The sequence below is a fragment of the Haemaphysalis longicornis genome, unplaced genomic scaffold (assembly GCF_048455015.1).
Source record: "Haemaphysalis longicornis isolate Haplotype H1 unplaced genomic scaffold, Haemaphysalis longicornis Haplotype H1 scaffold_8, whole genome shotgun sequence".
Lineage (NCBI taxonomy): Eukaryota > Metazoa > Arthropoda > Arachnida > Ixodida > Ixodidae > Haemaphysalis > Haemaphysalis longicornis.
This window is the reverse complement of record NW_027526445.1, coordinates 16,940,404-16,964,436: the sequence shown is the minus strand read 5'-3', so window position 1 is coordinate 16,964,436 and position 24,033 is coordinate 16,940,404.

Genomic DNA, 24,033 nt, shown 5'->3' with positions numbered 1-24,033 from the left:
TAAAAAGAGCTTTGATGTGGCTGTATCATTGAAAACCGGTTTAAAGGGATGGTTGTTCATTGATGAAATCTTAGAGGCATATACCAATTCAACAAAGGTTCGCTGGTGTGATAAGCACCCTTTGTCACACTCTGCGTAAAGACTCTGTACAGGGCTCGTTCGGAATGCGCCACAAGAGAGGCGAAGCCCCAAGTGAAGCACTGGATCGAGCGTTTTAAGTGCTGTTTTAGTGCCTGACCCCTACACAACACTCCCATAGTCCAATCTAGATCCCACTAAGCTTGTGAAAATACGTAACAGGAGTAGCTTATTCGTTCCGTACGACTGGTGGGACAAGATTTTAAGAATGTTGAGAGCCTTTAGACATTTATGTTTCAATTGTTTAATGTGAGGATTGAACGTAAGCCTTTCATCAAACACCACACCTAAAAACTTGTGTTCCTTCCTCGCAGGAATCGATACGCCTTTAAGGATAATGTCTGTGTCCGGATGGATCCCACGCCTCCTGGAGAAGACTACACAGGTGCTTTTTTCTTGGTTAAGTTTAAAACCGTTCTTGTCTGCCCAGCTGGCAAGTTTTTTGACACCGAGCTGGACTTGACGCTAACGGATGGACATATTACATGATTTAAAAGATACCTGGATGTCGTCTACATACATTGAATAAGAAATTGTAGGCGGCAATGCCTTCCTAAGGGAGTTCATCTGAACTATGAACAGAGTGCAGCTAAGCACTCCACCTTGCGGAACGCCGTTTTCTTGCACCTGAACTCTTGAGAGTGCGCTACCTACTCTCACGCGAAACGTGCTTTCGGACAAATAACTAGCAAGGGTGTTGAGCATATGGCCCGAAACACCGAAAGACTTTAGGTCACTGAGGATCCCGTAACACCAAGCGGTGTAATAGGCCTTCTTAAGGTCAAAAAACACCGTTGTGCAAAACAGTTTGTGAATGAAAGCGTCCTTTATGTATGATTCAAGGGCGACAAGTTGGTCATTTGTAGATCTCCCCGCCCTGAAGCCTGCCTGGCCGCCCTCGAGACGACCGCTGTACTCAAGAAAGTACACAAGTCTCCTGTTTATCATCTTCTCGAGGAGCTTGCAAAGACAGCTTGTAAGGGCGATGGTCCCATAGCTAGCCGGAGAGAAAGGGTCCTTCCCTTCCTTCAGGAAAGCCAGTAGTATGGCCTCCCTCCAAGAGCGAGGAATGTTCCCCGAAAGCCATATGTTATTGTATAGATGTAGGATTGTTTCAAGGGTGTCTGAGTGTAGGTGTTGTATCATTGTGTATGTGATTTTGTCTGCACCTGGATCTGAAGGCTTACATTTTGTCAGGGCTGCCTTCAGCTCATGAATTGAAAAAGGAGAATTGTAAGAAGTGTCTAACTTGTTGCTTTCACGCAGGGACTTCTTTTCCGCAGACGTTTTGTGCGTCATGAAAGTGTTTGTGTAGTGTGCTGAGCTGGACACGTGTTCGAAGTGTTGTGCAAGTGTGTTGGCCTGGTCGTCGAGTGTGTCCCATGTTGTGCTAACCAGGGGCAGGCTGTGTGTCTGTTGTCCTTTCAGCTTGCGTATATGTGTCCAGACTTTATGTGTGTACCTGTACGAAATAATGGATATCAAGAAGGTGCACCAACTCTCTCGTTTTGCCTCACGGCGCAACCGTTTTCCCATCGCCTTTGCCTTTTTGAACAAGAGGAGGTTTCCCGATGGTGGGGTACCGACGAAGGATACCCCACGCCTTGTTCTGGGCCTCCCGAGCCCGCCTACAGTCATCATTCCACAACGGCCTCCGCTGGTTGCGCGGGGCACCACAGCTGTGGGGAATGGACCTTTCGGCGGCGTTGAGGATGTACGCCGTGAGGAGCTGGGTAGCTTCTTCAACCATTAGGTGTCCTATGGATGTGTGGTGTAGTTTGGATGTCTCTGTCAATGTATTCCTATTTGCGCGTGCTTCATTGAACCTATTATGGGAAGATGGGCTGCATGCGCCTTTACCTATGTATGTTAGTGAGGAGGGGAAGTGATCACTGCCAAATGGGTCAGTGCCCACACCCCACTCGAGAAGAGTAAAGAGAACTGCAGAGCTAACAGCCAAGTCAAGATTTGAGTGTGTGTTGTGTCCTATATTACCGTATGTGGGCTTATTTTTGTTGAACAGGCATGCTCCTGAAGATGCAAGAAATTTCTCTATCAGGCGACCTCGGGCATCCGTGTGTGAAGAGCCTCAAAGATAGTTGTTCGTATTAAAGTCGCCTGTTAGGATATATGGTTCGTGTAGCTGGTCAACCAGCGCCTTGAAGTCAGAGCTAGAAAGCACAAAACCAGGACAAATGTATATGGAGCATACCGTTATCAACCTATTAAAAATTATTGTGCATATTGCTAAAGCCTCAAGGTTGGTGTTCAGAGTGATGGGATGGCATGCTAGGAACTTCCTGGCTATTATGGCTACACCGCCCGAAGAGTCTGTGCAGCCAACCCTATCCTTTCTGAATACCATAAAGCTATTTTGGAAATTTGATTGATTGGAATTTAAATGTGTTTCTTGGACACACATTAAACTTGGCTGATTAGCATGCAGAATCTCACACACATCGTCAAGATTATTCAGTAGGCCTCTGCAGTTCCATTGAACAATATTTTCTCTTCCCATTATTATGTGTTCAGAGCAACTGGAGTGTGATTATTTATGTAGGGTCTATGGGGGCTTGGACTCTTGGAAGGGGTTTTCTAGCCTTCTCTACTGACCTGGACGTCACAGCCCGTTCCTGGAAGGGCTCGACGTCCATGTCGTCATCTGAAGGCAAGGGGGTGCCCAGCGGACTGGGCCCCCTTGACGTGGTACCCTTCCGGGTGTTCTTTGCCTGCGCTGCAAGTGCCGAAGGCGTGGGAAGCACGACCGATGGCACAGGCAGTGAGGCGGGGAAAAGGGTCGCTGCGACTGCCTCCGTCTCCATCTCCGTGCCCTTGTGTGTTCTTTGGGCCAGTGGAGAGGAAGCAGTGGATGCAGCGGCATCTCCAACAGACGTTGTTGCCACCACAGCCGCTGCTGGGTGAGCGAGCGGTGCAGAGGCTGGTTGGGCTGCATGAGGCAGCCCAAGGGGGTGGGGGGCGGCGGCTGGACCAAGTCCGACTCTCGGTGCTGGGTCCCTGCCGAAACAAAACGCCGCTCCTCCCCCCGGTGGGCTGCGTCGGCGTACCTCCCCAGGGGGAAAGAGGCGAACACCTTTCGCGCCTCTCGGAAGGTGATGTTTTCGGTTACCTTAACGTTAATAATTTTTTTCTCAAGATAAAACTACTCACAAGCGCGATAGTATGCTGCGTGTGGACCCTGGCAATTCGGGCAGGTGAAGTTGGTTGCAGTGCAGTTGTCGGAGAGATGATCATGCTGGCGCATTTGGCACATGTTGTTCTGCCACGACAGGAGTTAGTACCATGCCCGAACCTCTGGCACTTGAAACAGCGCCACGGGTTCGGGATGTACGGCCGGACAGAACAACGGATGAAACCTGCGTTGACATGCTCGGGCAGTGTGCAGCGGTCGAAAGTCAGGATCAGATGTTTGGTGGCTATTTCTTTGTTGTATCGCCTAATGACGATGCGCCCTACTGCTGTCACGCCTTGGTCTTTCAGGCCTTCGAGCAGATGAGTATCTGTCTCGGTTAGGAGATCTGACTCAGATATCCCACCATGGGAGCTGTTGAGGCCGCGGTGGGGTGTGACTCTGATATCAAGGTCTGCCATGCTGGTTTGGCGAATTAGAGTTCAGGCTTGCTGCTGCGTGTTGACCTCTACTAAGACCTCACCGGTTCTTAGTTTTTTAGCATTGTACCTCTTGCCAAGGATGGCTTCAAGAAACTTCGATACAAGGAAAACGGATTGTGAGGAAAGAGGCTTGGATTTGTCAACAGATTCAATTATCAAAAAACGTGGGTAGTTGTCGGGTTTCGGGCAGTTGATGGCAGGAAGAGGTGGAAAAGACTCTTCGGTGCGGACCCTTTTCAGGGTCCGATCATGTTTGGAGGGGGTTTTTAGATTTACCATATGGCATAGGAAAAAGCAGGGGACGGGGGTACTTCCTTCGCTCGGGTTACCCTGATACCGAGAAAGGTCCCGGAGCTCCCTGCCTGTTAAACAGACAGGGAGCCCATCCGCCGGAGCTTGACCTGGGCTCCAAGGGCCACCGTTTGAGGATTCTACCCTTCACCTTAAAAACCTATCACCACCATAGGTCACAGCATATGTTGGGGGGCTCGGGGTCCACGGTATCGCCAGTACCGTCACCATGAATACTCAAGGTGCCCTGTGCGGGGCGGTCAATCTCTCTAAGTGATATGCTTGGGGCTTCGCTGTCGCAACGACCTTTACTCTATCATTGTTGCTGTAAGTGGGAGCTTCTTTTCTTTTATTGCAAGTGTTAATCATTGCCCCATCATGCGTTGTATCAGTAGCATCTTGACGTAGTTTGAATGAGTGAAGGATATAAGGCGTGTTCGTAGCATTTAATTCTGCCTCATTTTTTTGGCGCAGTGGGAAGAGCACCATGTACCTCGCGTTCCGCCCACAGTGTCATGGGACTAACTATTATTTTTTTATAGTGTAGAGGGAGGGGTGTGGACGGACAACGCCGTATGGAGGGACAAGGCGAGTGAATGAGACGCAGTCGCATCTAAAAGAAGTGAAATACTCAAAATTCTCTTGTCAATTTTCCTTTGCCATAGATCTCAATACAACTGTTGATTTAAGAAGTTTTAGAAAATTTTACCTTTCCTGACTACATTTGCAAAAAAAAAAAAACGCATAAGTGGCTTTGTGTAAGTGAGCGAGAATTATTACATCAAATTCCACTGAGATAACCTGCGTAGACCACTATGATCTGCATTAGAGGAGCCATGAAGGCCAAACACGACATTGGTTCATTAAAAGATTGCTTTGCCTTGATGGCAACGATACCATATTTCTTGCAAATTTTAAACAAAACAAATCAGGTTTGGAACAGAATATGTGCAGCCTTGGCCACTCCAGTAATTCCCCACGATTTGTTTTTGACATGGCAGAGTCTTGTTTGTCCGTGTGCACCTGATTTCGGCGCACGTGAGAGATCCCCAGGTGGTCTAAATAAAGAAGGAGCCGTCCTCTACGGCGCACCTAATCACCTGCATTGCGTTGGTGCATAAAACCCTGCAATCAACCACCGAATCTTGTTTGTGCAATTGACGGCAGTGAATCGCACAACCCACCAAAAGCCACCGCGTGGAAACATCATGGGAAATTGTTGTGGATCCTCTATTTCTGTTTGGTGATTCCACTTGCATGGTAATGTTCCGGTTATAATCTGATAACTGTAATTCCTACTATATCACTGTAGCTCCTAATTTAACACTGTTTCAACATTGCTTGCTTTTAGGTTGTTAAAAAATGTTGTTCGTGATTGGAATTCATCTGAGTGAGTTAAGCAAGCCACGTTCTTTCGAAATAAATTCGTGTTTTGCCTTCTTCGGCCTTTAATTTATTAATTGCCATATTTTTCTCGTTCCGGCTCAAGATCGCACAAACTATCTCAAACAGTGGAGGGAGGAATTCATGTTACTAAATTGTCCTGCCTCTTCTTTTTTTGACATGAGCACTCTGTCCTGGTATCAATGTTTCTTTGATTTCTGCTTCCCTGTCAAGTCGAATGTTTGTATACCACTTCCATTGGTATGATAAAGGAACAAACGATCAGGCTACATTGAGAGGAGGCTCCACATTTCAAGTAATCAGATCACTTGCCAATGATGATATACCATTTGATGAGCAAGTTGTACTCTGCATAGGTACCGTAAAGCCGAACGACAAGATTGTACATTAAAAATCGCGCTTGATCCTGATAGCAATATTATTATAATGCGCACTACCCTTAACGTTGCCAGATATTAAGGGGAACGGTTGAAGAAGTGGGACACAGTGATGCTTCAGGGAACCATTTGGGGTACTGGGGGGCGGCAACCAAACCCACCATCAAGAAAACGTAATGCAACTACAGCGTTCCTCTAGTTTCATTTAGTCATACTGCTTGAGTATTGTGCTGTAAACAAACTGATACCTTGTATTTTATATTTCTCCCAATAGGTAACCACTCATGTATTACCGAAATTTGTTAGGTTCTTGCTAGCGTCCGAAAAACCTTTCTGTACTGGAATAGAGTTGAGTATCTTACCAAAGGTTAGTTTTTTCAAATTAAAAAAAAATTTGATTTCTCTTCATGGCCCCACAAAGCTAATTATTTCATTTCTCAATATTCCATCTCAGCCGTCACTTGTTTTTTGTCACCATTTGTGATTGTTCGACTTGTGTGTTTTAGCACTCCACACTGCACGAGAAAGCACCAGTACTGAACCCAGAAGAAGGAATTTGCTTCGAGCCAGGTGTCACCTGTTCCCAAAGCCTTTATTATAGGTAAGGAATTCTGCGAGACATGACTCCTTGCTTTTTCGTTTTGCTGCACTAATTGCAAAATTTCTGTTTTTTTGGTGCAAAACTTACATCTCTACGTGTTCCATGTAGCATTCAAAAAGGAATGCCATCTAACAAAGACAAGCAGCTGATGTTGCAAAGTGTCGCAACAGAAGAAATAATACAAAAGTAATCAAGAAATACAGAAAAAAGCAGAAAACGTTGTGTTTACAGTTGTCATCCACAGCGGTTGTGGTCTTGACCATGTTTATTTGAGCATTCAGAACCGAGTACACTTCCTTCGTTGCAACCTCAATTTTGTCAAGCGATACCTGATTTACAATCCGTTCTGTTTGCTCAAGCAGGCGCAAGCCAACTGTACGCTTTGCAATTTTAAAGATTTTAGAAAGCATCAAATGCTTCTAAGGCTTAACGTGAGAGGCTTACACTAAGATAAACACTTTCCCATCCAGAAGTGGAATAAATAGTGTGCCTGCATGCGCATGCGCAGTGGTGTCACTCTACCCTCTAACTTCCGCACCACGTGCAGTGCTCGTGCACTGATTACCTACCCTAAAATCTCGTAACCAGTTTAATTGCTGTTTGTAAGGTTCCTGAAGGTGTTAGTATCTGTAATAAAGTTTTTACAGAAAAAAACTGCTGAATTAACACATCCCTCCCTCTTATGATGACGTTTACAATTTTTATCATGCACTGATTAGTAGGCATGTAATTAGAGGAGTGTTGGTGATGTGACAGGTTTTTTTTTGTTGATTCGTTGAGCACGGGGGTTGTTGACGTTAGCCTGTTTGTACAATACAGTAATGGCTTTCAATTTTATTTTGCAGGACTATGGGTCAGTCCGAGGGAGTGACGGCGAGTCAACAGCGCAGAAAAAGGGTTAAATGGGCCGCCAAGTTCAGCATTTATAACAAGGTGACCTTTTCAAAATATTGTGTTGTCATATTTGCAATGTATAGGAGTGCTTTTGAGTGGCAAGGATGGTGAGAAAATTTTCCGGCCCTTTCATCCTTGCACAAAGTAATACGAAAGTTTTATGACAAGTAATGGGCATCACAAGGCAAAACAAATTACTCAAAAATGTCCACCAGGTTTCCTGTGTTGTAAAAAATCTGTTAAAAGAGATAACTATCGGCATTTCGTGCATGATCCAAAATAGGAAACAGCTCACAAACAGAATCTAGAAAGACGGGACACCGCGTAGCACTGACTGCCAACTTTGAGCTTGCTTAGGAAAATGAAAACAAAAAAGAAAAAAAAAATGACAGGAGGAATTACATAACAAAAAAGGTTTAGGTAGTGTTCGCCAAGTTTTTCTAAGCCCTGCCAAAGGGCACAAACTGCAAAAAAATTTAAAGTATATCTTCCCCTTTAAGCAAGGCTGAAAAATTCTATGCCAGAAATTTAACGAAAGAATTTTTTTTATTGTCATACCGTAATATGGTTGCAGTTGATAGTTAAGCTTTTGCTTTAAAGGGACAGACAACCGATTTTTATCGAGTATATATTCTCTATCCCAAATGAAAGGGCATCACTTAAAGCACCTTGACCAGAAGCAGTTTTGCTGATAACGCCCTAGAACTTTTTAATTTGAAATTTTCGATCTGCGAGCCGTATGTGTCAATCCCAAAAATGATGCTGGCAACCATGACTAAGAGTAGCTCGGCAACATACTTTTGTTTGTATGCGAAATTAAAACGATATTTAAAAACTTGTGCCCAGTTAAAAAAGTTTCAATCGCAGGCTCCGTTATGTTTCGTTATGCGTTTTTTATTGCAATTGTCTATTGTAGGGTGCCTTGATGCTCGCGCGCTCCGCTGAGGGTGAGGAAAGCCGCGTCGTCTGCTACGGCATCCGCCATTACGCCTCCCGCCGCAGCTGGGTAGCATGCGAAGCGCGCGACCATTTGCGGTGCACGATACGTTCAGGAACAAGCGCACGTTCGCAAGCTTTTCTATTTTGCGAAGCTTAGCCAGAACTTAGTGCTGTTGTTGCCTAAATGCTTATAAAAGAAACGAAGTATGCCTTGTAAGCTAATGGCCTGTGCCTGTGTTAGGCGTCAGTGGTTGACGTAGACTTCGATGTATTAAAAACGAATCTTCTTCCTTAGGTGGGAAACAACAGACGTTCGAGAAGTATAAACCTTTACCTATTTTCTTTGTAAAAACGTTGATCCAAACACGCTACCCATCGTTTAAAGCACTTATATACATGCTGCCAGCAGCCGTACATGTACCTCAGCCTAAAAATTCAGTATTGTCGAGCTAGCTAGTGTTTACAATGTTTAGAAACAATTTATTAATTTTCCAAAACTGGCATCATTGCATTGCACGCAGAAGCACCCCCTCCCGTCACCTCCCCCATCCCCCCTTCACCCACGGAATAAGATGCCGAGCGGCAGTACGGTGTAAATATGCTGGTAAGATGAAATGTGAACTACTTTATTAGTATTCTTGCGGTAATGATTCAAATATCAAATTTTTTGCGGTATATAAACACCTGTTTTTTCCTTAATATTGTTATTGTCTGACATTGATACCCATCCCCCGCCTCATCATTTACAGAAGATACTTTACGGGCATACTTGAACACATCACATCCGTACTGTCGCTCTACTTTTACGGAACAAAACCCGAAAATTTCACTGAACATGTGATTTATTCCTGTACACAAATGCTGCGCCTACAGAAGCGATTTCACTAATAAAATCCTACATGGAGAACTTGCTGAGGACTGTCGCTAACTCGCTGTTATCTTCATGACTGCATTCGGCTTCAGCCTTTCCCAACCATCCCGCAGTTTCATTCATAGTAGTTTGGTTCAAAGTAAGCCTGCAAAGGAAATTACAATTGGATTTCAGCAGACTGGCAAAATAACGATGAATGTACGTCCTTGTCATTTAACCAAAACCTCATTTATGCACGCTGTATGATCCCCGGGAAGAACGAGCTGTGTGTGTGACAGATAGAAATATTTATTAATTGGAGAGGTTAGTTCCACGGGAAAATTTTAATAATCTGATTTCACGTGTGTTTTCCCGTGAGCTGTTTCAATGAGCGTGACAATGGGCCTTGCCTGCTGTTAGGGTAATGCTTTAAACCTTTGAACTGGAAATTTATGCAAATAAAAACAATCAGCTGACGAAGAATCAGGTTTGTGGGGAGAGGTTTTATAAAGGGCGCTCCTTGCCTGCGGTTAGGGTAATACGTTAAACCTTTAAAAACAATCAGCTGACGAAAGATAAGGTCGTTGGGGCGTTAAAGCAGGCATTAAAGCGTTAAAGCAGGCATAGCAGGCATTAAAGATTTAGTTATATGAAAAGTTTGTAGCCAAGTCGTGATTTCCTACTAGGGCAGAATTTAATTATCTTGTAAGAATGACACAACACTGCACAATAGGCCTGGGCTTGTTTTTACTTGCCATTTAAAAAGCACTGCTTCACAAGAACAAAAACGGCGGTAACCGGCCCGGCATCGTAACGCTGAACATTTTTCGCAGTAACAGGGTAACTTTTGTGTCCAAACGTTCTCATTTCGGAAGAGGCAAGCAAGTTTCGATGAAGTGGTGGAAAGCGTGCACGAATAAATATCAATTCTGAACCCAGGGTGAAACTTTCCCACGCAACGACACTACTCTGAAACCTTCGGTAGTACTTTAGAATGTATCAGAATGCTCGGGGCCCGTTAGGCTGCGCCACACGGGTGCTTTTGTATTCAAGAAAAAAAAATAGTGGTATGCTAAATATTTCTGGCAGATGAATTAGCTTCGCGTTCACAAAAAAAAATGTTAATTTACGATACAAATAGGCTTTGGTGAAATGCCGCTTGTCGAGCTTGATTTTCGCTGTCCAAAGAAGCCTTCTTTTCGATCCCCTGGGCAAGTGCTAAAGTTTTCAGCCATTCCCAGAATAATTTTTGCCCTGCGGCCCGCAGCACAAGGGCATGGGGATGGAAACGATCGCATAAAACATGCGGGGAACGGGCATCGAGCGAGCAACAACATGCACACCAAGCGCCAGGGCCCGGCCGGAGGAGTCAAAAAGGCGGCCACGCTGCCGCCAAGGCCGCCGAGGCGGCACCTGCCCTTTCAAAAGCTGACACCACTCTAAGCGGGGGCGCGCGCATCGAGGCACTCTAGTCTATTGTGCATGAATGCGCCATCTGTTGGGATAGACGATAGGTAGAATCTGCCTTCACGTTGCGGAGGCGGGAAGTTCGATTCTCCCCGGGCACGACGTTCTTTTTTTTTCAGCTGCCGTTGGTGTATTTAAAAACTGAAATCAAATATTTTGGCAGAAGAAACGGCTCTGACTCAGGCAGAATTGTCAAAGCTCCTTCACTGGGTCTGTTTACTGAACGCTGCCGTTGATTCAGGGCATGGTGGCTCAGTTAGCCACACTGAGAGCAACCAAGCGGCGGCGGGCGGCGTGTCTTTATAATTTTCAAAATAATGTTTAAAAATTCATATACAATTTAACCTTGTACAAATACTTGTGTTAAAAGGTTTTCAATACGTAAATAAATGTTTCAGCAGTTACAGTAGCTGCTAGGTTTTCAGGTCACGTGACAGGGACACATTATGTAGTGCCAAGTTTCGACACTACGAACCGCCACCCTTCCCATTTCAGGAAGTTTGCTACCAAATTAAAATCATTTATCAGATTTGTTTAGAAATTGCTTGTGGTTACCGGGGTATGTAAAACGCTTGCTTTCATATGAGCTAGAGAACATATACGGGACAAAAATCGGTTGTCTGTCCCTTTAAATTTTGTCTGGCACAGATGACTTTCGGCATGACGCAGAAAGATTGGATACTGCAGTACGTAATTTCTTTATAAATGAAAGGATGGCAGTCGTGCGCGTGTTCTTCCTTTTCCGTGAATGAATATGTCGCTGAAAAATCTGCTGCGTCCGCCGACCACATTATTATATTAATTGCTGTTTTTTAAATCCAAGCGACGAATTCCAGCGTTGTGATGCAACTCCCTGTGCCAGATTTTCAATAGTATGCATGTTGTCTAACGGTGAGTAATACACCGTGTAGTTTTGCCATGTAGGGCCCCCCACGGAAAAAAATTATTCTCTACACAACACTACACTGCATATAAGGCAACCGTTCACGTGTTCTGCTGCACATAACTTTGCTGTCTCCGTCATTCACAGTAAAGTGAACTTCCTGAAGCTTCTGTGATGTAGAAAAAACCAGACGCACGCCAACATGAGCAGTCAGAAATCCCTAAACGAGACCTGATGAGGTGCTGGTACGAAATTATTGTGGTTTTAGAAAGGGGTTCTTTGGTTTTTTAGTTGATCTGTAAACTATTGCGGGCTAGGAAGAGCAGCACATCTGTGATAATATTGAGTAGGCCAAAGGGGTACCCAGTGGAGTGTAATTTCGTGGGCACGCATAATTGGAAAGCCTTTGCAGCAAAGTCCGAAGTTAGGTTCAGCTGCTTACCCAGAAGGTGGGCTCTATTATCTCGCAACACTACCACTCTGAGACGCACAAGAACCTAGCAAGCAAACGCCAACCCAAAGAACCCCATCAGGGAACCCCAATGATCCGTGTGCTCATAAGGTCTTCCCTACATTAAAAGGCTTGCAGGCTACGTTTGTGAGTGTTTTGTTTTCTCGGCACCGACTGTGTTTTAAGGCTTGCACTACAATATGATGACCCTCAACGACAGTCATTTGGAGCAAGAAGTACAAGAGTTGTTGCAACACACGCAATGTCGCGATTGTGTGGGAATAAAATAGTTGTGTAGCTGGTACTACATCAGCCAAGCGGCACAGTAAATCAAGGATCGCTTATAGAACGCGTGTACTGCTTGTAATTTGGGAATAATAACCTCTCGTTGCTTGATCAAAAGGCAGCATCGGCTTGTCGACTTGTGGGGAAATTGTCATTCTATGACAGTACTGAAGTGATGTGCAAAAGACATTCATTTGGTTGTAGTCATTGACGTAAAGGGAAAGAATGTGTACTATAGTTCTCTTTATGGGAAAGGACCAATATGTAACTAAGCACTGATTTCCTGGTTTTTAGATTTTTCTGGTTTTACAGGTGTGCCTAGGTTGTGTGAATTCATACAATTATTCTACGCTCAACTTTCACTAACCAGTCACAATTTCATGTTGTTAGTTTTCTTCCTTCCTTTGTGCATTTTCCTCTAAATAACCTGTTCTGGTTACTTAACACCAAACAATCTGCTTGTTAAAATGGAAGATTGGGTGAAATGGTGCATCATAAAGACATAACTAGCACAAAATAATGCCACAGAGAATATAGCAAACAGGTAAAATGCTGAACTTGCAATTGAAGCTTTCAGCTGAACCCTTTGACTCTTTATGGCTTACATCCAGCGGGCAAAGAAAAAATTGGTCACGGGGGATTCTTTGCAATGTGAATAGCAGCGCTTAAGAAGATTGCCGTTTGAAGAAAAAATCAAATTTTCAAATGGTGTTGTGTGACACACAGGGGATTGCTGGTTGAAGAAAAAAGAACAAATTTTCAAACAAGGCTGTTTGGCACATGCAAGCATTGTTTTATAGCCTATGTTAACATTTTGCAATGATCAAGTAGCAGAAGTCCTTAAAAACACACAACAATAAAACCCGACCAATTTAAGGCTAGAGGAATTAAGCTGCAATAAACGCACTTCCTTTTTTGAAAGGGAGAGCGAGGACCTGTTCACATTTATTAGCAAGTCTGTGAATTTTTGCTTCCTCCAAAGCTTGTCTCACTGATTGGTTGCCATTCCCGCCGATTACTGAGCACCCATCAAAAAGTGCAGGGCACCCGCAACGACAGCAATGTGCAACCTGATGGCTACACTCTGCTTTTAACAAATTCTTCGGGTGCTCCTTCAGGTGGACGATGATGCATGTCCCCATTTTCCGAACGTAGTGTTTGCTGCAAAACATTGGTGCAGGAGGCGCCCCTCTATATGCACACGGCACGAAGGGGAGGCTGTGCTTTGTTTCACATTCAGCAGCTTTTGTAGCGTGAGCTCCGCTGGGCGAGGCTTGGCAGTTTTGCTTGGCTCCTGGAGAGCCTTGCTTAACATGCGCGAGGAGCAGTGATCTGACATGATGCACAGAAGGTTGTTTCCTGTCCGGCGTCTCTTCAACACCCAACGCGCCCAGCATCTTCGCCGACCACATTTACGCATGTGGCGGCCCTGTCCCATTAGTCATCATGCGATGGGTGGCCGGGTGTGGAACCGATGGCGGCTCCGTCGCAGCAACACCGGCGTGAACCCGTGGAATCAGCTTAGCGCTGTGGGGTGATTTGTGATGCTGCGCCGGAGCCACTTGATTAATATACATGTAACATATTGCGTTTACCGTGTTTGTGTCATTGAAGCAGCCCAATGGATGATTATTAAGGTAATCCTAGACACTCAGGAAAGCTAAGAATAGGTGGCTGAACCTTAGCTCACGCTTCGGAAATTCTGGCATAGCCAAGGTAAGCCACTGCTAATTTTCAAGAACCTGTGTTCACCGCTCTGTCTAGCCTAGCGGCCAAAAATACCTTTTTGACATCACAGTGGTGTTTGATATTTCAGGTTATTTATTAGTAGATTTATATGGCACAACCACAATTCTTTTTCCGTTGGGAGGTTTCTTTTCCTGAACTTCTTTACAGCTGTTTCACCTCAGAGAATACCTTCCGCTACGCCTGACGGCATATGCAACCGATACGGTGAAAAGAAATAGCCATTCTGTGCTCTCAGGTTCCAAACGTGGGGCGGTGCAGTGAAAGAAGTACCTGTGCAGGGCTTTTTAAATACATACCATCGCCAGAGCCCTCTTTACAGGCTTTGAGGGTGCTGAGTCATACGACAGAAACGGCTTTTTCGTGTGTGGCTCTTGTGACCAGCATGTATATCCTGGCTCAAAGGTTGACTTTAAATTTTGATACCTGATGCACGATTTTTCTGGCACTTCACTCGTTAAAACCAGTGGTGTCAAATGTTCCTGAAACACTTTGAGCCCATACATATGCACTGCTTTTAAACCTGCCTCATTGCTACTGTTGAACATTCAAGGTATTCATCTACCTACGTAAATATTTTGGCCACCTCGGTGTTCAATAGCTGTTTATGCAAAACTTTGTCTAGGGTAACGAAGAAGAAGAGGCTGTGTACAGCGTCCACTGGTGGCCCTATTCACACGACAATTTTCTGCAGGAATAAGCTGCCTTCACTGTTTGTAAAGGTACAGCTTAAGTACAAGTCTGGGAACTCTCCAAAACTGGCATTTGAAACGCTTGCGTTTTTTTTAAAGAAAGGGTGCCATAACCATCAATGCTTTCCTCAATACAGCACAGCAGATCATGAGGCAGGGAATAAAAATGACCCTTAACATCAAATAAACACACCAGGTATTCGTTGTTGCTAGTTTCTTTGAAAAGGCCAATACCTTATTTAGTGTTTTCCCTACAAAACGGTCGTCTACTTCCAAAAGATGTACCTTCACCTACAATAACTTTGACATCTTCCCCAACGAAGTTGTGCTTTCAGAAACAGTGACGTGCAGTGTGCAGACTACATCATGTGTCTGCACATTAAAAACTCTTTCAAACCTTAGGCAATTCTTCGGTTTTACTGATCTTTGTAGCCAATCGATATTAATTTTTTTTCTTGCAAAGCCTGTTTGTTTCTCCCTTTACCTTTTTATTTACCGTCCTCTCCACGCTCAAAGGCTGAACCTAGAGCATCACTTGCCTTTTCCTTCTGTAACTCATTCTGCAGAACCACGGAGCACCCTCATTTTCAGCGCATAGCACGCTCGTGGCTCCTGAGAACTGACACAGCTGCACTTAAAGGAACTTTCTTGGCAACTGGTAAGCAGCAGTCTTGAAACAGCTTTCACTACCCCTAATATCTTGGCCCTTGACTGTTGAGGCTTCTAGAGGAATTTGGGCCAAATCAAATGAAGTATTGGATGACGTCAATGCCAAGGTAGGCTACTAAATGCCCTAACCCAGTCACGCCTTCGGAGATGTAACTCTTCCTGACACCTCAACTGATTTTCTTTGACGTTGCCCTATGTTTATCTTGGAGCGGAAAAAGTCAACAGCCAAGCAACTAGGCATTCTTAAAAATGCAAAACTATGTGTAGTAAGAGAATCTGACAAGTGTGTCTTAGAAGGAGGGGAATGTTGGGGACTTCCAAACGGGTTGCCTAAACTACTCCTGTAAGTGCAAGTGTGTCATATATTAGGGGCCACATACATGTGCTGCTACCCACTGACAAGAACGTGGCTATTTAGTTCTACAGAACGAGTTACTCAGGAAAATCGCAAGCAATGCTCTAGGTTCAAGCTTTGAATGTTGAAGTCACGCTAATTTTCAAGAAAAAATGGCAGAAACCAAAATACTTTGCAAAAGGTTGGATCTCGATTAGCTACATTAAGCATTATCACCGAGGAGGGCTTAAGCTTGCAAATATTTTTTACTTCAAAGACACGTAAAGTAGTCTCTCCGCTGCACATCATTGTTTCTGAAAGCGAAACTTAACAAAAGGGGAAATCAAAATTTTTGATCGTGAAGGTCAGTCTTCTGGAATTAGACGATCGTTTTGTAGGGAAAACCCCAAACAAGGTATTGGCTTTTTAAAGAAACAAGTGAGAAATATTGCCTATATTAGTTTGATCCGAAGGATTGTTATCACTCTGCCTTATGACCAGAAGCTCTGCTGTTTCATTTCAAAATTATGCGGGTGTTTCAAATGCCGTTTTTTTTCGGATTCCCTAGACTTTTACTTAAGGTCTACCTTTTCATACAGTGAAGGAAGCCTGTTCTTGCAGTCTTCCTCACAATTATTTAATATGTGGATGACATTCTTCTTATGGTCTAAAGTAGCCATGAAGCAGGTTTTAACGTGTGAGGTGGCCGAAGATTAGTGCATCAGGTAGCTGAATTTGAAACTAACCTTTGAGCCGGGACATGTAATGTGGTCGCATGAACCACGCCCAGAAAATCCATTGCTGCCGTATGACTCAGCATCCTCAGAACTTTAAATGACGGCTCGTGTGATGGCACACTATCGAAACGCTCTGCACAAGTTCTGCTTTCAATGCACAACCTAAAGTTCGAAACTTGAGCACAGAGTGGCTGTAATGTTTTTTTCAGGGTACCTGTAACACATGCTGTCTGCTATGGCCGAATGCATGCTGCAGTGTAAAACAGCCGCTAAGGAATTGAAAGAGCAGACACTTCCCAACTGAAAAACAACCACGCATGAGCCATGTATACATCAGACGTCTAAGAACCCGAAAATATCGCACACTGTTGCGAAGTGAGGGCTTTTCAGCACCTGAAAGACATTTCAGCTTATGCATAGCCGTCAATTGCCACCCTAAATACTGCACATTCAGTCCCGCAAGCTTTCCCTTTGAAGTGGTGGAAAGCAGCTAGAACTTGACGAATACAGACAGAAAAGACATCCCCCTCGCGAGGGGCACGATCAAATGCACAGCATTTCCGAGGGGGTGCGCTGGCAAGTCGTATCCCTCGATCGCGGGACCCGTGTCGCCATCTTTTGGAGGCGCGGGACAACTTGTGGCGCTTTCGAAACAAACGAGAAATGAGTGAAGGATATAAGGCGCTTTCGGTGCATCGAAATCTGTGTCGGTTTCGTGGCTCGGTCGGTAGTGCGCCGGGCACCTTGCGTTCCGCCCGCGGCGTCATGGGCTCGAAACCGGGCGCCGGAAACTGTTATTTCTTCCTGGCTGCGGACTACGACAAGGCGCGCCTGCGGACTACGACAGGGCGCGCCTGCGGACTACGACAAGACGCGCATGCGGACTACGACAAGGCGCGCATGCGGACTACGACAAGGCACGCCAACGCCGCGTGACATTGTGAGTTACTAAAATGCTATGCATTTAAAAGGCTGCCGAATGCGAGGAAAAGCACTGCCACCCCTTCGTGTCATGTGCAGACAAAGTGGTGTACACTACACCACTCTGGTGTGGCCAACACTACGTTGTGCACAGGGGCAGATGCCGCAAAGCCAAACTCAAGGAGCACCAGGAAAACTTGTGAATGGCAGCGTAGAGCCATGTGGCAGTACATTGCTGTGGCTCCGGTCGTACCACAATTTTTTTATATGTGTTCTGTTGTTGGCCGGCATTGCAAATAATTATGGGCAGCAGAAGTTCACAGACTCTGGGATGATTGTGTAAGCGTACTCAAAGTGTAAATTTGAAAACAGGCACGTGGATTTCTTGAGGCCTAATTAACCCTGCGAACTTTAAATTGCCGCTATTTTAATATGGCATGCTGTAGTGCACTTGCAGCTTTTGGAGCATAGTTAAATGTTATGTTAGGCTGTGAAAGAATGGCTGCGTGTATCACGCTCGCTGTTGGGAAATATATTGTGTCCTTTGTCCGGCAATTCCCCCTGTGCTTCTGTTCACATTGTAAGAATCTGTGAGGTATGGTTCAGTTTCTTTTTTCTGGATATTTCGAAAGCGATGGAGCTATAGCAAAAACTTAAAGGTGCATTGCAACCCAATTTTTCTTTCGTGCAACAATCTGCATTTGGTTTTTGGTCAGATTTTATTTAGAACAGGAGGCACCTAGAAAGCACGCATTTATTAAGTTGAATTTACAACTAGCCGTACAAACGTCGCCATACTTTTTGTAATGCTCATGGTTTAAGACGAAAGTTGTTCACAAGTTGGTTCCAAGGAAAGCTCCTTGAAATATTTTCTATATACTCACAGCCAAATGTAAAAGTCTAAGCCTGGTTTATATGTTCATACTTGTCAACTTTGTTGAACAAGAACAAGAGATTACGCAAATATAAGAGAGGAAATAGTACACAAGGGGTATTTAAAGTGTTCTTTTATAAAACAATTCATAGACGCTTGGTTTTTCGATAAAAAATTATATTCTACATCTACCGAAGAAAACCGCCGCCTCCTGGCGGCATATAAAAAATTATGCGGCAACAGCAACGAAAGGTTCCACTAGCTAGCTTCCATGTTCTGCTTTGAACGCACGTGGAGCACGGCCACGCGGTTCTATAAAGCTTGTAGTCGGCCGTCTCCATTCCCGCGCGGCTCCGTCGTACTGCAGCGCTGGCATCGAGGAACCCGGCCTGTAGCAGTGGAACGCGGTAAATTCAAATCGCCTTGCGCAAACCTGTATTGTGTTTACCTTGGGATGAGCGCGACGGTACAGAAACAGTATGAAAGGTGAGCGGGAAAGCAAAAGGGGGGCATTTCCTTGGCAAATGTTTACATAGACATTTGCAACGAAAGGAGCAGATACGTGGCCAATGTTTTCTGCTTCTCTTTGCCTATCCGCGACCTTAACTACTTCTTATGGTGATCGTCGGTGAGCAAATGGTATAACTGCATCTTGTTAGAGTGCTCGAAAGCATACAAGAGCCGCCCGGAGAGCCGCTTCTGTGAGATTGCCCGCTCTTACGGGCGTCAACAACCAGATGTCGGCGGACTCACTCTTGAGTCTACTCACTCAGACTCATTTGAACTGAAATTGACACGTGAGTTTGAGTTTGAGTGAATGTGAGGCTAGTGTAGCATGGTGAGTTTGAGCTTGAGTGAGTTTGAGCCCGACTGCGTTTGAGTACGCCGGAGATAGGGTGAGTTCTGAGTCCATTTCGAGTGCCGAGTACATTTTTAGTTTTGAGTACATTTGGGTTTGAGTACATTTTGAGTACTGAGTACATTTTAAGTTTGAGTACACTTTGAATTTTGAGTACATTTTGAGTTTCAGCACATTTTAAGTACTGAGTACATTTTGAGTTTGAGGTCATTCTGAGTACTGAGTAAATTTTGAGTTTGAGTACATTTTGAGTTCTGAGTACATTTTGAGTTTGAGTACATATTGAGGTCTGAGTACATTTTGAGTTTGGGTACATTTTGGGTTCTGCGTACAAACGTGTAGCCTAGGAGGCGGATATGGTTGGCGGTTATGTTTCATGCACCGCTTTGGGCTCGAAATTCAGGTTAGCTGCGGGTACGGCAGAATTCGCGATCCGCATGATCGGTGGGTGGGGAGTAGGAGAGGTGGGGGGGGGGGGCTGATTAAACGGCTTAGCATGTAAATATTATTCGACTGGTGAGGTTATAAAAAACGGTTATCGCACCTTTTTCTCTTTATGAATCATATAAGAAGGTGTGAGAAGGTGGTGGTAAAGCACACGGCGGAGCTTTCTTGCTGGTGGCTATCCTCCTTTTAACTGTTTGATTTGCTAGGATCAAAAAGGAAGAGGTGTCACCGGGCGCTAAGGGCAGCGGCTGTCCCTTCCGCTGTTTCAAACCAGGTGTGAACTGAACTGACTGGGCGACGCCCATTTAGATAGAATAATGACCTCAATATAAAATAGATTGTTTGAAAATTCAAACAGATTTCGCTAAGGCGTGTTAGGTATTAAGGTAAAGGTACCGGTTAACGGAATAACGCGAGGTAAATGAAAAAAAAATGCGTCCAGTGTATAGTCGTCAGACAGTCATAATAAGTCATACCTTGGGTACAAATTCAAAATGATACCACAAGGGCGTGTGTCGAATCATACTGATATTCATAATATTCATATTCATAATCATTTGTGGAAACATATTGACCTGGGGAAAAATTGCGTTATGGTTATATTATCACCTAGTCATGGCTAGTCAAAGATTAGGTGTGGTACCGGGGTTCTTGCGCCCGGCCGCGGCTCCCAAGAAAGACACTGCGCCCACCAAAACCACACCTTTACTGGGAGTGCTGTTCCGCCTAGGGCCGCTCCTCAGTCGATCAGGCTGCGTACACCTAAGCCAGCCGAGTCCACCATGTCCTCACCTCCCTCATGTCACGCCACATCTTCCTCTTCACCCGGCATATGTCCATCCTTTAGGATTGTCCCCCGCCACAGTTGCCCGGTTAACACATGGGTTAAAATTCAAATTCATAGAGCTAGGGCGTGTGGCGTATGGAATTAAAGGCCTCGATGAGGGGACTCAGGTCATACAAGTGCAGACATTCTTCCTAAATATATTATGTTACATAGTCATAATAGGCCAAAAATTGGCTTCAAATTCAAAATTATGCAACTATGGTGTGCGGGACATGAAATTGAAGTGTGCGATTAGTGAAATCGCATGGGACCAAAATCTGTTATGGCTACATCATGAGATAGTCATGGTTAGTCAATGTATGGGTTAACATTGAAATTGATGCCACTAGAATGTGTTGGGTAAGAATTATTGGTCTCGATGAGGGGAATCACATAGCAGAAATAGATAACTTTTTCGTACTTATCGTCATGAGATAGTCATGGCGAGTCTCATATTGGGTTAAAATTTGAAGTGACCCCGCTCAGCATTGTAGGGTATCAAATTTACGATATTGATGAAGGGAATCACGTGGGCCAATTAAAACAAAGGGCTTCGTGGTTCTAAACAAGAGATAGTCAGGGCGAGTCACACATCGTGTGAAAATTTAAGGTGAGTCCGCTACCGCAAATTGGGTATCTAATTCAAGGGTTCAATTAGGGGAATCACGTGGAGCATATAAATAATGCGTCCTGATTACAGTCAAGAAGGTAATTATTAGTCAGACTTGGTTTAAATTCCAAATGATCCTGCTAAAATGTGTGGGATATCAAATTAAATGTCTCCTTGAGGGAAATCACGTTGGAAAAACCGAAAAATACTTTCTGGTTATAGTTATGAGATAGTCGTGGTGAGTCATAGTCGCAGTGAAAATTTATAGTGATGCCAATTGTGCTTGTTGGTGATCACGTTGGTGATAAATAAAGAAATGTGTCCTCCTTATCATCAAGATATAGTCATGGTTATTCAATGATTGGGTTCAAATTAAAAGTGATGCCGATAGGGTCAGTAGTGAATCAAAATATGGTCTCGGTGGATGAAAGTGTTTTGGATGCAACCATCGGAATCATAGCCCTGAATAAGGACGTCTGATATCAACGCGCGGCCTCGAGAAACAGCGTGGACAGCGACGTCGTCGTCTCGCCCTGCAGTCCCCAAAACATGCCCGCCAGGTGGTGCCTCGATCGTTTGAAAATTTTCCACCCGGCAAAATTCTGGTCTAAACAATTTATAGAAGCGTGTTAGTGAGCAGTGCTTGGCGGCGGTTGTTGACACGTCCCGAAATTTAAAAAAATTACCCGATTTTCTTTTTCATCTTGCCCCTGTGGATGCTCACCAGTGTTGTTTTGGTGGCTACTCGGGATATTTTACGGACATTGTGAGCCCCAGGGTGTCGACCAAGCCAGGTTTCAAAGACGTCCTGGTCAAATGACACAAGCACGATTGATCCTTCTGAAGCGCCAGATGAGGGTTTTTGAATTGAAATGACCTTGGGTACTTCGTGATGTAGGACGTTTATTTTACGACACAGCATTCCCCGACCAACGGTCCAGTAACCAACGATGATGATGTTCAGTTCAGAAGAACACAAAGTGTTCTAGAAGTGTTTTATGGTGGGGATAGTGGTGAAGTTAAATAAATGAATTCTCACGCTTCGGAGCTTCGCGCTTACAACATTGCCATCCTTGAAAACTGAACTTGTCATTACTTAGTAGCATGCGTTCGCTTTAGCTACAGGCGAATGCCGACACGGAAACCAATAATTGTACTGCCCCGATGAGCTTACGACACAACTCCGAATTTTTATAAATGAAATGTGTGCACCTAAGAACCTTATGATACGGCCGTTGCCAGGTTGAAATTTTTTCTCAAACCCTTGCCTTTTACACCACAATTCAGCTTTTGCTACTGTTCTAGCATCCGCGTTGAATTTGCGCAGTGTACTCCTAACTAGTACTGATCAGCAGAATGCCCTTTTCATTTGCCCCACATATTTGTTTTTCATCTAAACCTTTATATTGATACCCCAAACAATCTGCCGGAATTTCTTCCAATTCTAACCTAATTTATGACTTGCCATGACTATAGCATCAGGATAGCGAGGAAGCATCTCTTGTTTGCCCCAAGTTATTCTCTTGCGCTGCTGAGCACGAGGTCGCGGGTTCTATTCCCGGCCGTGGCGGCCGCTTTTCTGATGGAGGCGAAAAGCAAAAACGCTTGTGTGTACAAGATTTCGGCGCACGTTAAAGATCCCCAGGTGGTCAAAATTAATCCGGAGCCCTCCACTACGGCGCGCCTCCTCGCCTGCGTTGCGTCGCCGCGTTAAACCCCACAATCAATAAATCAAATCAATCAGGCGATTACCCTCGTCAAGAATTTTTATTTCATACCCCAAACCACGCGGCGGCATAACTTTGATTTTTAACCCATTCGATGACTCACCGTCACTATGTCATGGTTATGACCAGGAGGAATTTTAATTTCTCTCAAGTGGTTTCTTTCATTGAGACCTTCAATTTGACACCCCACATATCCTAGCGCACATCTGTTTGAATATTAACCATTCCTATGACTCAGCAAGGCTTAGTCAAGATTACAACCTCGACGGTTTTGTTTTTGTCCCACGCGAACCCCTTCAATTCGGTGCGGGGGGACACACTAGTGACATCCCAATGAATTTTAAATCATTGTATTATTCACCGTGACTGTGTCAATATTACTACCACGATATATTTCTTATGTGCGGAACGTTATTTCGCTAATCGAAACATGTAATGTGAGACCACATACGCTTACTGCTCATCATTATGAAGTCAAACCTTTATTACGACTCATGATAACTAAGTCATGAATATGACCACGAAGTATTTTTTTGTTTGTCCCACGTGATTTCCCGAGTCGAGACCTTCAATTTGATTCACCAGATGCCTTAACGGCACATCACTGAATTTTAACTGAATCTGTGGCTCTCAATGACTCCTGTTACACGGTTCGCCTTTGAACACGGTTGAAAGGCGAACGGTTGTAACACGGTTCGCCGGCTATCCATGAATGCCATGTTACACGGTTCTTTATTTAAACTGTGATGTCATTTCATCCAGTTTGTGCCCTGACACAGTATTCCTGTTTTCTGCATTTACTTGTTTCTCTTATGATAATTTTTTTCCATGACAGCTTAGCGAACCCAACTTTGCTTTCCAGACCTCTGACCATTTTTTATTGTGTAACGATGTTTGGCAGCATTGCTCATCATAAATCTATAGATTTGCATTTTGGCATGTGTTGTCCAGCCTTTCTGATTTTTTTATTGTCATGCACACTAATTTTTGCGTAGTGTACTTGCTTTATGCAAAGTTATCATGCGTTCCTGATGCATTTCTACAGCTTTGTACAAACACTACTATTGTACGTTTACTACACTTCTCCCATACTGTTAGGTACTGTATAACCACATTTATACAGTTATGATGTTATATTATATATCCACATTGTATTGTTTTATATTTTGTTTCTTCTGTTAAATTTGTATTTTGGTTTGTCGCCCCCCTGCTCAATGTCCTCACAAGAACCTGAACCAAATGGGAACAATAAAAAGATGTTTTGTGAAGCCTCGAGTGTCCATTCCTTATGTGTTCTCGTCAAGATGCACTGGTTGTATATTATTCCTGGGAGGGATGAAGGGAGCTTACTTTTTTATATTTTGATGAGCCTTCTGAGTGC